The following is a 5568-nucleotide window of genomic DNA, read 5'->3' as shown; positions in this document are numbered from 1 at the left end:
TTTAGAAATTGTGGTAACATATTTGTTCTCTGTTGCTTGTAACAACACCTAAAACGGAGTAATTTGCAAAGACAAGGAATTTATTTTATACTGCTCTGGAGGCTGTGACGTCCAAGGTTGAGGTGCCACATCTGGTGAGGGCCCCCTTGCTGCTGGGGACACTCTGCAGAGTCCGGAAGCCGCATAGGACATCACATGGCAAGGGGGCTGAGGTGCTGGCCGGGCTCTCTCTTCCTCTACTTATAAAGCTGCCAGTCCCTTCCCATGATAATCAGTTTTAACCATTAACACATTAATCCATTAAACCATTCATGAGGGCAAAGCTCTCATAACCCAATCACCTCTTAAAGGACCCCGTCTCAGACCCGGCATGGTGGCTTATGCACGTAATCCCAACACTTTGGGAGACCAAGGTGGGTGGATCGCCTGAGGTCAGGAGCTTGAGACCAGCCTGGCCAACATGGAGAAACCCTGCCTCTGCCGGAAATACAAAAATTAGCCGGGTGGCACAGGCCTGTAATCCCAGCTACTTGGGAGGCTGAGGCAGGAGAATATCTCGGCTCAGTGTAATCTCCACCTCCCTGAGCTTGAATCCGGGAGGTGGAGACTACACTGAGCTGAGATTGTGCCACTGTACTCCACTCCACTCCAGCCTGGGTGACAGAGCAAGACTCCATCTCAAAAGAAAAAAAAAATAAATAAAAAGAAGACCACCTCTCAGTACTGCCGCATTGGAGATTAAAACTTCAACATGAGTTTTAGAGAGGACAGATGTTGAAACTGCAGCATATACACATAAAAATCTATCATGACCATTTTGGGTGTACGATTTGGTGGCATTCGGTACGCTCACACTGTTGTGCGACCATCACCAGTCCATCTCCAGAACTTTGTCGTCTCCCCAAACCCAAACCCTGTACCCATCAAACAAGGACTCTCATTTCTTTCCTCCTCTCCGCCTCTGGCAACCAACATTCTACCTTCTGTCCCTATGAATTTGACTACTGCAGGTATCTCATATAGGTAGGATTATATAATATCTGTCCTTTGGAGTCTGGCTTATTTCGCTCAGCATACTGTCCTCAAGGTTCACCCACGTTGTAGCATGTGTCAGAATTTCCTTCATTTGTAAGGCTGAATAATATACCGTCGGGTGCCTTTATCGCATTTTGTGTATCTGTTCATCCATGGATGGACGCGTGGGTTGCTTCCACCTTTTGACTATCGTGAATAATGCTGCTATGAACATTGGGCTGAACAAATATCTGTTCAAGTTCCTGTTTCAGTTCTCTTGGGTACATTCACGGAAGTAGAATTCCTGGGTCATATGATAACTCTATGTTTAATTTTGAAGGACTGCCATATTGTACTCCCACGGTGGCTCTACCATTTTACAGTCCTGCCAGCAATGTACAAGGGTTCCAATTTCTCCACTTTCTCACTAACACTTGTTATTTTCTGTCTTAGAAAAAAATAACAGATGGCCAGGTGCAGTGGCTCATGCCCATAATCCCAGCAATTTGGGAGGCTGAGGCAGGAGGATCACTTAAGCTCAGGAGTTTGGTAACAGCCTGCGTAGCATTGTGAGACCCCGTCTCTACAAAAACAAACAGACAACAAGCAAACAAAGGTTAACTGGGTGTGGTGGTGCACGCCTGTAGTCCCAGCTATTGGGGACACTGAGGTGGGAGGATGCTTGAGCCCAGGAATTGGAGGCTGCGGTGATCTGTGATCATGTCACTGCCCTTCAGCCTGAGCAATGGAGTGAGATCCTGCCTCAAAAAAATGCCATCCTGTTGGAGGTGGAGTGGTATCTGAGCATTGTGCCAGGCACTTTGCAGCATTATTTCATTTATCATAATATTATTATCCCCATTTGGCAGACAAGAAGGCCGAGGTTCAGAGAGGTGCAGTCGCTGCCCTAAGTAGCAGGGAGTCTGAGCTCTAGGCTCCTGGCCTGCCCGTGTGATGGTGCCTTCTCTGGGATTTATCAGGTGCCCGGGATGGAGTTCCCTACGTGGTCAGCAGGGGGCGTCCTTAACCCAGGACTCGGAGTCTAGCCTGGGCTTGAGGGTGGGGAGGACAGAGCAGCGGGCTCAGGCCCCCTCAGTCCAAACCGCTTACTCTATCCCCATTTTGCCCTCCTCACCCCCAACCCACTTCCCAGGCCCTGACTGCGGACAACCACGCGGCATGGACTCAGGCGGCTTGAGAGAATTGGGAGAGGTCCCATTAACAAGCTGTGTGACCTTGGGTATATTGCTGAACGACTCTGAGCCTGTCTCCCATCTCTGAAGGGGGCTCCCACTGCTGCTTTGAGGCCCCATCGGGAGCCCTGCAAGCCAGGCATTTTGGCTTCCTGGAGATGATGCTGCTGTTTTGGGGAATGGAAAAATGAACATTTACCACGTGCTAATTATGTGCTGGGTGCTTCCAATAGCACATTTTACTTTATGCCAGCATAGCGAAATAAGGAATAGTATCCCCATGTTACAGATGAGGAAACTGGGCTCAGAGAAGGGAAGTGAGTTGCTCATAGCTCACTTAGCCAGAAAACGCCAGAGCGGGAGTTCAAACTCAGTTTCTCCTTCTCCTCCAGGTGGCCATTCAAACAAAGGCTAATGTGCAGGCTGGGCAGGGCCAGGGAGACGAAGAGGGTGTAGAGCTGCCTGCCTCCCCTCTCGCCTTGGACTCTGCGGCCAGGCGACCTGCCTTTGGCTCCACCACCTACTAGCTCTGCCCCCAAGGGCCGATCACTCCACCTCCCTGAACCTCAGTTTTCTGAAATGTACAATAGAGATAATAAACCTTGGATGATTCCGGATTTTAACAGTGAAAGGAAATGTCTTGGGTCAAAGAGAAGATCTGGGTGCAGCTGGCTTCAGGGATGGAAATAGCAGGGTTATCCTCTATCAGTCATTTATTCTTGGTTTCTCAGTCTGCCTCTCCACCTCTCTGGGCTCTGCTCGTCTCTGGGTTCGTAGCCTCACTTTTTCCTCCTGTGGGCATGCTTCCTTGATGTGGTGAGTGAAGAAAGGAGGGCAGGGCCGCAGGATTGGGCTTACATCTTTCCAGTTTTTCACCCTAGAGAAAGAGAGAGCTTCTCCACTAACAGCCAAATATAAAATCCCAGGGAAAGAGTCTGATTGGCTAGCCTTATCTATTCCTGGACCAATCACTGTGGCCTGTTGGAGATGAGGCATCCTAACTGGCTGATCTAGGTTACATGTCTGCCTCTGTGGTTGGGAGTGGGGTCCTGATGAGCAGCCTCACCAGAACCACTTGGACTGGGGTCAGGGCAATCAGTCATAGCTAACGCGTCACCTACCATGTGCCAGTGCTGTTCTCAGCATGTTGAATGCACAAATTCATTTAATGCTCACAACCAGGGTCCCATTCTACAGGGAGGCAACTGAGGCAGAGAGGCACACAGCTGGTGAGTGGTGGGATTTGAACCCATTCTGATTCCAAAGCGCAGGCTCTAGTTCACCTAGAGGAAGGCTGTGGTGTTACCAGAAGCAGAAGGGAAGGGCTGTCTGGCAGACAAACCCTGTTCCCTCCAGCACCTGTGGGATTCTTGGATGACAAAGAGGTCACCCCTTCCTGGGCTTGGCACACAGTAGGGCTTGTGGAATAGATGTTCTTCGCTTTCCTTGGAGAATCAGGGCAGACCAACTTTATCCCCAAGGAACCGGGATCGTGCCTTCTGGTTGAAAGTTCTCTGTGGACACAGCCCCAGCGTAGGAGACTCCAATGGCCACTGCTCTCTAGCTGGGACAACTGGAGGGGGCTATTGGGCCCTTCAGCCCCACCAGCTTGCACAGATGGCTGTCTCAGTGTGGAGGGAGCTTGGGTGAGAGGTGTGAAGTGGGAGGAGGGTGGGCAGTCTGGCCGGATCCCCACTCATCCCGCTGCCACCCGCACCAGGCTCTTTCCCTCTGTGTTATCCTTGGAATGGAAGCTGGGGGCCAGGGGCTCACCAGGGGTGGGGGTGGGCCTCTGCTTGGGTACACAAACACCAGTCGGCCATCCAGTGGCCAGTGAACAAGGCAAGACCTCAGCAGAACTCGATAAGGTTTCCAAAAACAAGACTGGGCCCTTGGAATGCTGCATTCCTCCCTCCCGCTGACAGCTGCTAATTTATGCTAATAAAATGCATGAAAACCCTAAGTCCCCAGTGGGCCCCTGGGGGACAGGGAGGATCCAGCCTGCTGAGCAGGAGGATGAAGTGGACCTGTGTTCCCATAGCTGCCCCTGCCCTTACCAGGGAGGGCCCCAGAGTGGCCTCAGTTCTCCTGGTCCCTCGCTCTGCCGGGCCAGAAGGGCTGGGACCTTGTCCTCAGTGCCAGCGCCCCTGAGAAAGATGGAGGATGGGGGCTTTGGGGTCAGTCTGCTGCCTGGCCGAAAAAAGGCAAGGTGGCTGCCGCGAAGCACATACTCAGCCATTAATTCATCGACTCCTCTCCAACTCCCCAAGGTAGGAGTCGCTGTGGCTGTGAGGAAACAGGCCTGGGGGTGGGTCAGTGACTTGCTCAAGATAAAGTGGAAATGGAAGCATTTGGTGACAACTGTAGGGTCAGGCATCCTGGGCTGAGCTCCTGGATCGGCCATGGAATAGCTTCAGAGAGGTCCCGCCCCCACCTCTTTCCCACTGCATTGTCCCCCAACCAGAGGCTCATGTGTGACCTTGGACAAGCATCTTAACCTCTGCTCGTCAGTCCCCTCATCAGTAAAGTGGGAATGACTCACTACTTCCTCACGGAGTTCGGAGCATTAAATGAGATGCTGGCACGTGGTGGGCAAGAGCAGAGTTGGTCACGACCTTTAGCAAACCGCCACGTGGTCTGGAGTCTGACTCCATGCGTCTGACTCCGAAGCCCAAGTTCCTCCAAAGACCCCAGGCTCTTTCCTCTCTCAGGAGTCTGGGGAAAAGGAATTCCCAAGGCGCAGCTCCTTCCCATCTGAGGCCCCCACCCACACGATACGACCAAGTGCAGGGCGCAGTGGGGCAGCGGGGGTCCCTGGGCCTGCTCCGGACCCCTACAGGCCTCTCGGTGGGCAGCCTTGGGTCATGGAAAGGGCATGGGGTTGAGGACCAGGGGCGAGGGCTCCAGCCCCGGCTCAGCCTCTTCTTTCCCACCGAGCGGTCAGGGGTGGCCTTTTTGCTGTGAGATGAGATGCTGGGCGTTGCGTTCTCTGTGGTCTGAGGGGCTCTGTAGGGTGTCCTCATTCCCACCTCTTACCTTTGCCTGTGCTGTTTGTAGGTCTTGACCCCCCTTTCCTAGGTCAAATCTGGTCTCCTCTGTCCAACCCTGTTGGCTGCCCTTGGGCCCCAATGAGAATGCTTCCCTTCCCTTCCCTCCCCTCTTGTCCCCTCCCCTCCTCTCCCCTCACCTCCCCTCCCTTCTGATCCCATCCTGTCTCACTGTCATGCTGGAGTGAGAGTGGCACCATCTTGGCTCACTGCTACCTCTACCCCCTAGGATCAAATGATTCTCATGCCTCAGCCTCCTGAGTAGCTGGGACTACAGACATGCACTACTATGCCCAGCTAATTTTTTGCATTTT

The sequence above is a fragment of the Cebus imitator genome, unplaced genomic scaffold (genome assembly GCF_001604975.1).
Source record: "Cebus imitator isolate Cc_AM_T3 unplaced genomic scaffold, Cebus_imitator-1.0 Scaffold39, whole genome shotgun sequence".
In the NCBI taxonomy this organism is placed as follows: Eukaryota; Metazoa; Chordata; class Mammalia; order Primates; family Cebidae; genus Cebus; species Cebus imitator.
Note: the sequence above shows the minus strand (reverse complement) of the source record.